Raw genomic sequence first — 12,477 nt, 5'->3', positions numbered from 1 at the left:
TTCAGATAGTAATTAGAACTGGAAAACATAGCTATCCCAACATTAGCCCAGTTTTCTTATTACATGTCTCCGGACTGATACATAAAACATAAACATACATAATGTTTACTCAGGAAATTGTTCACACAGAGAATGGAATTTTGCAACTTTAATTAGATGGAGGCTATAAGGCCTTGGCTGTAATTAGAGATGCCTAATTTTAAAAACCAAAAAGGAGCAATAACCCGAAAGTCAAAAACAAATGAATTATGAAGGATGGCTGAGTTGGAAATACAGAAAATGGTTCTGATAATGAAAGAGATATTACTTTAAATAATAATTAATAGAGAAAAGCACAGAGGCTTGAAAGGTAGAGGAATTTTACAAGCTCCATCTCCAGAAATTTAAATAAAAGAAAAACTTAAACATATCTAAGAAAGAAGTTACATAAATATGGCTTGATTTAACATGTAACTAAAAATTTGAATAACTATTATAAGTGTTTTTCTAAGCCTTTGCAATTCCTCCAATATTTTGTCATTGTCTTATTTCTTATTCCCTATAATAAAGCTCTTAGAATATACAGGTCTTATATACATGTGTCAATACCAACAAAAGAATTCTACCCTGGGATTTTATTCCGCTGGCTTTAGGAAGAAGAAAATTTAGAGGTGCAAAACAATTAGGGGTGTCTGTGAAGAGCATGGGAAACTGGACTGAGCTACAGAAAATTCAGACTGGAAGCCAGAAGACCAGATTTTTCATTCCAAGCCAGCTGATGACCAACCATCCTGAGTGACTTAGCCTAATTATACTGATTTTGTTCCTTAGTTTACTCACCAATCAACAAGAGATATGGCATAGATGAAGCTTAAGGCTCCCTTTCAATGACTTTTTTCATTGTCACTGGAGCAAATATGTCATATGGTCAAGGTCAAAATTCGTTACAGAAACACTGATATTGACCCTTTGAAATATGTTAGTTATAAATGTGTGTGTATGTGTACATATTGTGTGTATGTGTGTATACACACACACACATATATTTGAAACATTCAACACTTTTGTCCATTATGTTATCTACATTTGCAAAACTTCCTATGTTAGATACTTCCATGTTGAAATAGTGTTCTATGACTTCTATTCGTTAAGCCCAAGAAAACTTTGTCCTTTCATTTGTATTTCTCTTCATTGTCCTCACTAGTCTCTGCTTATGGTCATCGGCCATGACAGAATTTAACTTTTGTCTCATGGAATTGACCTTGTGACTATCTCCTCCAAAATCTCTTGACTACTCTTTTCAAAGTTCAGTCATTATTTTCACACTTCTATCAATGTCTACTTAAGTTTTTAAAAATAGGTTTAAAAAAAGCCCTATGAAGTAAAATCATCCAAAATTCATTGCCCATTTTCAAGCCAGTAAAATGGCAATGGATAGGGGCCTATTTCACTGGACAGTTTTGAAGATTAAATGTTTGCACACGAAAAGAACATAGCACAGTGAATGACGCTCAGTAGATACTGATTTCTCATTCTTTAATCAGTTAGACAGGAATTTGGTTCTACAATTTGGGATTAGTATCATATCACTGAATTCCCAGAAATTCGTAAAAAGACAATTCTTAGTATCACTGTTCTGAAAGATGTTCCCCTGGGTCAATTAAAGTACAAGTCTCTTAAAATTTCATGTTACTGTCCTTTCATGACAAGGTTAATTAGAGATTACTCTCCCATATAAAAAAGAAAAAAAAAAAGGCTTAAAGTAAAGAAATACATTTTTTTTTTGCAGAGTTTGGCCTGCTGGAGCCCTACTCCTCTGAGCCACAGGCACCACCCTAAGAAATACATTTGCCTGTTTTCATGCTAATTACTGAAATTTTCTTTATTATCCATCTGGTCTGTAAAAATAAAAGGAAGAATGAGAAGTCTTGAGCACATTTAGATGAGCTGGTTACCAAGCAAGAGCTTTCATTTGGTTCTTGCTCAGAGGAGGGTAATGATCAAATCACATCTCAGAGAATCAGCTTTTCCTCAGCTGTGGCCCGCCAGGCCAGCTTCTAAATGACAGGCCTGACTCTGGTGGGGGTGAGATTTTACCTGACTAGTTGAGCTGAGAGCCTAAGGACTTCTTTCTTAAAAGCAAGCTCCCACTGTGATTTCTTACAAGAAGCCTGGAATTTAACCAAATGCTAGAGATTGTCACTCACAGGGGCTGTAAAAAGGTTCAGGATGCTGGGAATTTTCCACTTTGTTGCTTGTGTGAGTGACAGTGTTCAGAGTTGCTCGCAGTTTACCAATGTTAGTAATTAACATTTCAGCTACTGTTAATTTTTTTTGAAATTCTCAGAAAATGAAACACTGATTTTATGACACAAGTGGACCAAGCTGCTCAGGAAAGAAGAAAATGTGGTTGAATCTTTTTGGATAAAGTGAGAAAAACATTCCTAGCATCCAAAATAGCACTAAAAAAAAAAAGAAAGAAAAAAGGAAAAGAAAAAAACATGCAAATGAAGGTATCAGAATCCACAATGATAATTTGCATTTTACACACCTTCACACAAATGTCCCAAAGGCCTCCAAAAACACAAATTAAATTTCACAGATCTCCTCCAAGGAAACATTCATTGTTTATGGAAGCAGAGCCGGAAATTGAGACATAAATCGGAAATGACACACAAATTAGTTAGGTCAGTGAGAAACAAGAAAGACAGAACTCAGGTTTAAGCTCCAAGCACTAAACCATGTAAATTCTCCAGCAGTAAACATTAAGAAGAAAAAGAAATAATCAAATTTATTTCTCTGTTCATTTCATAAGGTGCAAACTTATATTTCAAAGCTTGTGATGCTAACGTTTATAATTTATAAAACAAAATCAAGCAGGAAAAATTCTTCTTTTAGCTACAATATCTTTTATCTATTTCTCCTGCCCTTTCTTTTCAACAGATATGAATGGAGCCATCACCATACACAAGGCACAGTGCCAGGATGATGCCAGATATAAAATGCAACGCATATGGGCACAGACTTTGCCATCCATTTGTACACAATAGTACTCGAGACTGGCATGTAAAAAACACCTCCACCTCAGACTGTGAGTAAATGTGAAATGATTCGTGTCATCCTTGTTCAAAAGAGGGAGCGATGCCTGGGGTGGGGGGATGGCATTTCAGGAAGGCTTTTTGAAGATAGGAGAATCAAGCAGGTCCTTGCAGAACATGAAGAAAAACAAAAAAGAGTGAAAAAATAGGTACAAGGAAGAAGTGACTCTTAGGGACAGATAGAAATGAACAATGAATGTTTATCAGATGACAATCTGTCCAGTATATTAAGTTTGTGAAATCAGCTGAGTAGTTTGCAGTCTGATTATAGAAATCCTACAATGCCAGGAACTTGAATTTGATATCATAAAACTTATTTTCCCAGTTTTCTAATTTTCAGAGTAATAAAACAAATCCCTAATTATACCATTTTTTCCACATCAAAAAGCATCATGGGTCAAACTCATTTCCTGAGAGTAATTTCAAACAAAACACAGTATTTCAAGTGAATTGTTTTCATGAACTGTGTTTGTTTCTGACATTGTACTTCATTTAAAAGTCATGAAAACTCCTTAAATCTTAGGTGCTCTAGGAAATTAAATCCAAGAGTATATAAAGAAATGTTCATTGTGTATATTTTCCATAGATTCTAGGCCAAAGTGGGCCACAAAACCCAGAGAAAGCCCTTCAAAATGGTTAAGAACCAGGGTTCCAGAATCACTCACACTTGAGGTGACTCTGTACTTCCCATCATTAACTCTGCTATAAACTCATGGAAAGTGTCAAACCCTTTTAAGCCTCAGTGTCCTCATCTGTAAAATGGGGATGTGATATTATCTCCTTCTTAGGGTTGTTCATTCATTTATTTTTTTCAATAGTTTGAGCACTTACGCTATGTGAGGGACTTTCCTTAGTGCTGGAGATAAAATAGTCAACAAGATAAATGAGCATTTTCCCAGGTTTAAATAAAACAATACCTAGAATACATTTGGCAATAATAATCAATAAAGGTTAGCTATTATTATGAACACCTTATCACATACCTTATGACTTTGAGCAAGTTTCCTTACTGCTGTGAGCAAGTTTTTCAAATAAGAAAATTAAAAGTTGAGGCTTCTAGAACTTTATCCAGCTTCTACATGCTATGATTCTATGATGGATAAGTGCTCTTGAATCTTCTGGAAAACACAGTAAAAGAAGAATAGGAAAAGCAAACAATCCATGACTCACAGAAGCAGAAAGGTGGAAAAAAGTCAATGTGACACAGTTTTCTGTACCTACTTTCTTTTATATCAAATAAAAGGTGCATAGTGCTATGATATCAGAATGCGGTACCTGCAAAGATTCAGAATGATATATCACACAGACAATGCAATCACCTTAGAGTTTTACTATTATTGTGAGCTATGGTTTTGCTTTAAAAATTGGGTGGTTATAGAATAATTTCTTTGTTTCTACATGACAGAGATAACCAGACTATGTAGATCAGCTGGTCTAGTTCTAGACACTACAGCCAATTCATACTCAATCACTTACAAATACAGCCAAAGTTACCGAGTGAAATGTAATATGGACGGGTTGGTAGTTCCTACAGGAAGACCATCTACATTCAAAGTTCTAATCACAACCAGATTTAGTAAAAAATGTTGTCTTCTTCTGCAGGTGAAGGTTGCAGAAAATCTCTTTCAAGCCAACCAGTGAATTGACTTATCAATTGACTAAAAAAACTCTTATTATTCATTTAGCACTGGACTTTGAATCAATGACACAAACATTAATTGATGATTCTGAAAATGAAGAATCAAGAGTACTTCATAAATGACTCACCCTGCTTTTATTGCTTTTTATTTTATTTATTTATTTATTTTGAGACAGAGTCTCACTATGTCACCCTTGGTAGAATGCCGTGGCATCACAGTTCACAGCAACCTCTAATTCTTGGACTTAAGGGATTCTCTTGCTTCAGCCTCCCGAGTAGCTGGGACTACAAGCTATTTTTGTAGCTACAAAAATGCCAGGCTAGTTTTTTGTTGCTGTTGTCATTCTTGTTTAGCAGGCCCAGGCCAGGTTTGAGCCTGCCTGCCTAGATGTATGTGGCTGGCGCACTAACCACAGAGCTACGGGTGCTGCCCCCACCTTGCTTTTAGAATGTGAACTGCGATAACTAAAAAAGTGGTAATAATAGTAGAAACCACCATTTCTAAAGGAATATTAAGCCAGGAAATTTGCTTCTATGATTTCATTTACTCTTTATAGTAAGTCAAAGAGCTAGGTATTATTTTTTCCTATATTTTAGGTGAGGAAATGACTCAGAGTGTTTCAGTCACTTTCCCAAGGTCACACAGCTCGCAAGCAGCAAAAGGAGCCTGAAAATTGTCTCTCATCTTTGTCAGCGACAGGTGCCAGATGACTCTACTGGAAACCCTTTAGGTACAAAACAGATTCCAGAGAACAGAAATGAGTCATTCCTGGACTTTTTAGCACAGAGACCTTCATTTTCTGCATTTACATTTCAAAAGACTATATGATAAAGAAATCATTTGCTATTGCTAGATAAGTGCCTCTTCAAGCAAGAAATTCAAAGCCCATTTTAAAAAAATTGAAAAGAAAGAAAGGCAATGTACCAGCTCTAATTTCCTCTCCATGTTAGACAGCCACAAAAACACTTAAAGTTCTGACATTAAAAGCAGGCTGTCCAGCATTACTGCAATCTTCAAGAGTTTGCATTTTAAGTGGAACAGTTGCTGCTGTAATATAAATCAAGATATTCCATACATTCCTAAAAAGAAGAAGCTCTGCTTTATTCAGGTTCATATTGTTAAGAACTTTCTGGTATATTCTAAAATGTATGCTTTCCTTATATTGCTTCCGCTAGAATTTACCCCTTTTGGGATAGAGATTTCTGTCTTCTTCATTTCAATATCTTTCACGTCTCAAAGGGGGCCTGAAATAGTCGGCATTCACTATGTATTTGTTAATTAATAAATGAATCAATCAGTCAATATGACTGGAGATGTGTTGCAGGAAAACGCTGTCCACTTCCCTTCCAATGTGTCCTTATCACACAACTCTGCAGCCATGTTCCTCTGAGCCAGTGATCTCACCTGCACGTCTAGAGAGGGATGTTTTTATAATATCAGGAACAAAAATGGTACTGTTCTGAGTATTTCATTCCTAATGAAATCAGATGAGCTAGGAGTCTAAATACCCAGACTACATTAAGAAGAAAACTCTTTCAATTTGAATGTTTTCCATTTCAAAGCCTGCCTTTTAAAGGTTTGTATATATTTTCTGCTCCACCTGCTTTCAAAAACAAGTGGCAACAGCTTAGCACCCAAATAACTTAATCAATCCTGGAAGGATTTCTTATTTTTCGGCTCATCCTGTTCCTTTATACTGAGAAGCCTTCAAAATGGTCTTAGAGCTGTGAAATTTTCTTAAAGGCAACTACTAGAAAGATTTATCAGATGATCTGCTTACTTGTGTGCCTGTCTTCCAAGGCACCGACTTTAACTGCCAGAGTAACCAAGTCCCTTTGGCACTTGGGGACTTCCTGTACCGAGAGCTGGGCACTTGGGGACTTCCTGTACCGAGAGCTATATTTTCCCTATCCCCTAATTTCTGCTTCAGCCATTTTAAAAAGAACCTCCAGCCCACTACAAAGATTACGAGGAAACCCTTCTCCCTTCCCTCCCTTCTTTCCTTAGTATCCTAGGGAAGAGTGTTTAAGTACAGGCATTGCTAGCTGCTGTACCCCTCAAACCCTCAACTTGCAGTGGCTTGATCTAGCATGATAGGGATTTCTTTTTCACTCACATAACAGTCCCTTGTCTTTCACAAGGTGATTTAAGGATGCAGACCCCTCCTTATGTGTGGCTCTGCCATTTCTTAGGGTCTTAGAGATCTCTGTGTCTAATTAGCCAAAGAGAAAAAGAGTTGATTAATAAGGTGCAATGTGGTTCAGAATTGACATATATACTTTCCACTAATATTGCCCTAGTGAAACAATAGTGTGATGGCCACACCTGGAGGCAAAGGGACGGGACAGGGATGCATAGCCTTTGACCAGGAACCTGCCTTTCAGGAAAAATTCACTATAAGGAAAGGAAACACTATACTATTCTTAAACTCTTTGTTTCTTTTCTTTTCTTTTTTTTTTTTTTACTTTTTATTTTGTTAGTATTTATTTATTTATTTATTGGTGGTGAATGGCCTGCCTTTGTCCAAAGGGAGACAGTGGAATCCTGTCTTCTACCAGGGAGGGTAGATGGTTGGGTTATAGATGTTGGCTTCCAGGTGCTTGTCTCTCTGCCCCTTTGGAGCCCTGCTGGCAGGAGCTCACCTCCAGTTCTCCTCCCTGTCCTGGGCTAAGCCCTCCAGGGAAGACTTTTCTCCCTGCAGAGAAGAACCACAATCATCCAATTGTCCTACTGAGGATGGGGTGAATAAATTCACTTCACCTGAAAGTGGGATAGAAAGCCCGTTTTAGCTTCCAATACAAGCTTGTTTTGCCATCTACCTTTACCAACAATACACCTGATATTTTTCTAAGTTTCTATTAGACAGATTGTATTAGATAAGCAGATAGATAACTTGCAAATTGGCTTAAAAACTAGTGGGAGAAAAAGGACAAAGCTCCATAATTGAGTGAATGGATAGCCAAATTTATCATTTATCTTAAAATAATGGTTTTTGTTTGGCTGGCTAAAATGGCTTAAACTGAGAAATTAACCACAGAAACTATTGCAACATTTTAGAAAAAAAAAAAAAACTCTCTTAAACTTCCAAATAATCTGAATTCTTGACATACAAATAGGTTTTCTAAAATAAATCTAAATGCTGGCATAGATCAGAGCATCCTCTTGCTCCGTTGACCTTGTTGCCAGCCATTGTTCAGCTTCTATGGTGGATTTTCTAGCAGGTCTCACCTAGGCTCTTCGAACTTCAGACAGGCCTCTCCAGAGGGCACTGGGCCCTGCCTACATGTGGGCCAAATGCTAAACCTCCCTCTCTGTCATGCCAGGATACTGCAGGCAGTACTGGGTGGGCTTCCCAAATGTCGTGGGTGAATTTCAAGGGAAAAAGGGCAAAGATCTTCAAGGAAGCACCTGAGTGGTTGGCATCAATGCCAGGGACAAATTGCAGAGAGAACCAAGCAATTCGAATTTCCTGGTGATCCTTTTAAATACAGCCACAGCTTTAGTATGACAAACCTTAGCCTCAGCGACATAGCTCGCGGGACTCAGCTTTCTGGTGGCCTGGCACACAAGCTGCGTTTCACTGGCTAAGAAGAAAGTGGCTTCCTAACAGCACAAATACAAATGAGATACTAAGTATGAGTTAGAAAAAATCATTTTAAGGCTACTCTCTCTCCTGGGTCTTGTAAAGTCAATGTTTCATTCATGGAAACGGAACCATAAGTAAAATCTTAACTTGTTTTTAATTTCTCCGTCAATATGAAATCATTTTTTACATGATCAAGTAGCAGCTATTTTCTTCTTTCTGTTCTTATGCAATAACAATGCCTAAGACAAATTAGATATAGATCAGAATACAGTCTCACTGTGGCTACAATCTGGCAGGAGATCTTCAAATATAATATGAAAATAATGTCTCTAATAAGGTTTAACAGAATGCAGTTATTAACAACAACTCTTGGGCTTATCAGGAAAACTAATGGTCCTGATAATTAGTGGTGATTTGAACAGCAGGACACCAGTGTAGAAAGACAAATAGAAGGGATATGGTGTATTGCCAATTAACGTTCATTTCATTATAATTTATAAATTTCACATAAAAAGAGTGAACGACTCAACAACACACTAGGAAATCGATTCATACCAAGTCTTCATATCCAATAAATGTAGTTGATTACTGCATGGATAGATTATGCTATTTTATGGAGTCCCTTTAATACCATCATTTTAGGGAGATGTTTTCAGGTTTGTAAATGAATTGTGTGACAGACGAAATAGACTGTTCTTGACTCTTAGAGCTGGCTACTGCTGAGAAAGCAAAATTGACTTTTCACCCGATATTCTGAATTTAAAGACCCTCACCCTTCTGTGGTCAGCCACTCTGGTCAGAGCTTTCACAAGAGCCCATTCAAAGCCACCACACACCATCCTTCTGGTCCGTTACAAAGTAAGAGCATTAACTTTGGAGAAATAGCAACTCTTTCTTCCCCAGCTGTCCCAGTGGCTGAGCTGGGGAGTAGAGGCAGGTGCAGACCTGAGTTGCTACACTCTATTTCTACAAAACTGAAGCCTAGATCATCTCCTCTTCCTCTCAAAGGCCAGAAAATAGCTGGGGTTTTTTTTTTTTAATTGCATGGTATCTAAGCCAGCAGAGTCCCTGAAATTTCTTGTCTGGGAGAACAGAAATAGGAGGAGACGCTATGGCTGAGAGAAAAAGTGCTCAGGAGCTGGAGGAAAGCAAGAGGTCAGCCCATATCCCATAAATCAAGTGATGAGTGGCCGCACCTAATCAACCTGGCAGTGACTGGCCTGAGGGGACTAATCACTGGGCAGGAGGATCTCATCGGCAGGAGCCTGTAAGGGTGGTCAGCCAAGGCATGGAGAGAAAAGGGATGTAAGTCAGACCCTGATCTCCTGCTCTTGGAGCCTCCTCGGGACATTCCTTCATACGCTTTTTCAACAATCTGCAATGTGCCCCAGTAAAAGCTGGTGTTCATATGTCAGTTACTGTTAGCTTAGAATGAGAATCAGTATCAATCCAAGTGCAAGACGGCAGCACCTTCTCAGGAGCGGTTACAAAGGATAGAGTCTGCTTTCCTCTCCCTCCTTCCCAACCTTCCTCCAGAGAAGGCCGTGAAGAAGGTGGGGCTGGGAGGGGCAGAACACACCTCCTTACTCTCTCCACAAGCCACAGCCCAGTGGAAAGGAACAGCACTGTAATTGAAGGTAAGATGGTTAACATGAAGGATACAAAGACCACAGAAAAGCTAATCTTGCATCATATGTAAACAAACAGCTCTTTACAAACAAACATATGAAGGCAAAGATGGACGACAAAGATGAAACACATGAAAGCTTGCTTTCTCACCATCAGCCTGACAAAAATATGAAACTTAAACACTGCACTCTCCAGCAGACTACAGGAAAACAGGCACTCTCCCGCATTGCTGCTGGGAGTGAGGAGTAGGATCACTTTCTGTGAAAACATAATGGCAATGTCTAAAATGTCTACCTGTGCATTTACCCCTGCGCCCCACTTGAACTCCTAAAAAGTTACCCTAAATATAAGCCTCCACAAATACTAGCTACATATAGTAGTTACTCATAACGGCATTATTTGTAATAGGAAAATATTGGTAACATCCAAAAGACTGGTTAAGTAAACAACAGATCAGGCACATGGTGAAACCCCTGTCTGCCTTGAGAGGCAATGAGGAGACAGAGCTCTGATAAAATGATGGAAGAATGGCTCTGAGTGGAGATTCATGAGCACAGGTGCCCCAGAGTAGCCTCTGCGGCAGGCCAAGAGGGCGGGGTGGCCCCGCTGCCCCAGAGGACAGACATGGACACACATAAGGCTGTTCTCAAGCCTCCAAACCTAATGAAATTCGGCCTGGTGGGTTGGGAACTTGCTGTAGACCAGTGACCCCTGTATTATCTCCTCTACAGCCTTCAGAGGCAGCAAGGCTCTGCTGACCCTGGATCGCCAGCTTCCATTCTCTCCCTCTTGGAATAGAAGTGTCTATCCTATGCCTGTCTCACCATTGTGTTTTGGAAGCAGATAACTGTAGATCTATGAAACTGTGCTTTTTACTTTCATAGATCTACAAAAAGAGAAGAACTTTGATCCATGAGGGACATACTCAGAGTCTCACCTGTACCTGATTTAGGTGATTTAAAAGATGAGATTTGAGACTTTTTAATGGTGATATTGCATAAATGAGATTTTGGATTGGAAGCTGAGGCAAAAATGAGTTCAGACTTTTGGGGATGTGGAATGAGGATAAATGTATTCTGCGCGTTGCAAAAGCATTACTTTTTGTGGGCCAGAGAATAAACTGTTACCCTGAACCCCAGAATGTGGCCATATTTGAGAATGTGATCTCTACAGATGTAGTCAGCTAGTTTCAGGTGAGGCCACAATGGACTAAGTTGGCCTCTAAATCTAAAATGACTGGTTTTCTTATAAGACAGATAGACAGACGCAGGAGGAATATGGCCCTGTGGGGACAGAGGAAGATACTGGAGTGACACAGCTAGAAGGCCAGAAAGGCCAAAGGTTCGGGCAATAGCGGGAGCCGAGATAAGGCAAGGCAGTGACTCAGAGGGAGCCAGGCCCTGCGGAACCTAGATCTCTGACTTCTGGCCTCCAAAACTATAATAAAATCCATTTTATTTGCCTAAAAAGAAAAAAGAAAGAAAGAAGAATGATGTCTATGAAAAGATTCGGCTGTATCTTCAATACAAAAAAATCAAGACACAAAAGACTGTATTTAGTAGTTCTACTAATGGGACAGAAAAAGGAGAAGTCACCCAAATATTTTTGTGTGTGGATATCTATATAGGTAAAAATATTGTAAAAATAAACCACAATCTAGCATTAGTGTGCACAGCTATCAGTTAGTAAAAAACAATAAATAAATAAACCACAATCTAAAGGAATGATTACATGTAGCAAGTTAATAAAAATTATCTGGAAGGAATAGAGAAGGGAGGGAGGTTTCTGGGAGCAGATCTTTAGATATTTGAAGTGTGTTTTTAAAATTCAAAAAACAGAATTAACTCCAAAGGATAAAAAGAAGTTCTAAAAGAGACTATGAATAGAAATATATGAATCTAATCATATATCACAACAATAGCTGAACCATGCAGAAAGAAAAGAATTCATGTGAACGTTGGACACAACATCCGGTGATAGATCCAAAACAAATTGGTCAATTGAAATAATTTAAATATGTGATAAATATTAGACAATGTTGTAGAATTATTTTAATGTTCCGTATTTCTGTCAATTTTCCCAATTTCCATAAACACTTTCAAAAAATAATTATTATTTACTTTCTTAGAATGATTATTCTATATGTTCTTACTCTTAAGAATGTATTTTATATTTTGCACATAAAGTGTTCAATAATGTATAAACTTACTTTTTAAAGTCCTATATAGAGCTAATAATAATGTTAACTTGCACATCTCATTGTATGCTTGAAATTTGCTAAGGGAGTAGATCTTAAGTGTTTTAAGAACAACAAATATACAAGTATATGAGATGATCAATATCTTAATTTGATTGTAGTAATCTTTTTACAATGTATACATATATCAAATCATCACATTATACACCTTAAATATATGCAATTTTTTTTTTTTTTTGAGACAGAGTCTCAAGCTGTCACCCTGGGTAGAGTACCGTGGTGTCACAGCTCCCAGCAACCTCAAACTCTTGGGCTTAAGCAATTCTCTTGCCTCAGCCTCTCAAGTAG

Source organism: Otolemur garnettii, unplaced genomic scaffold (genome assembly GCF_000181295.1).
Source record: "Otolemur garnettii isolate 467f Iridium unplaced genomic scaffold, OtoGar3 scaffold00032, whole genome shotgun sequence".
Taxonomy (NCBI): Eukaryota; Metazoa; Chordata; class Mammalia; order Primates; family Galagidae; genus Otolemur; species Otolemur garnettii.
Note: the sequence above shows the minus strand (reverse complement) of the source record.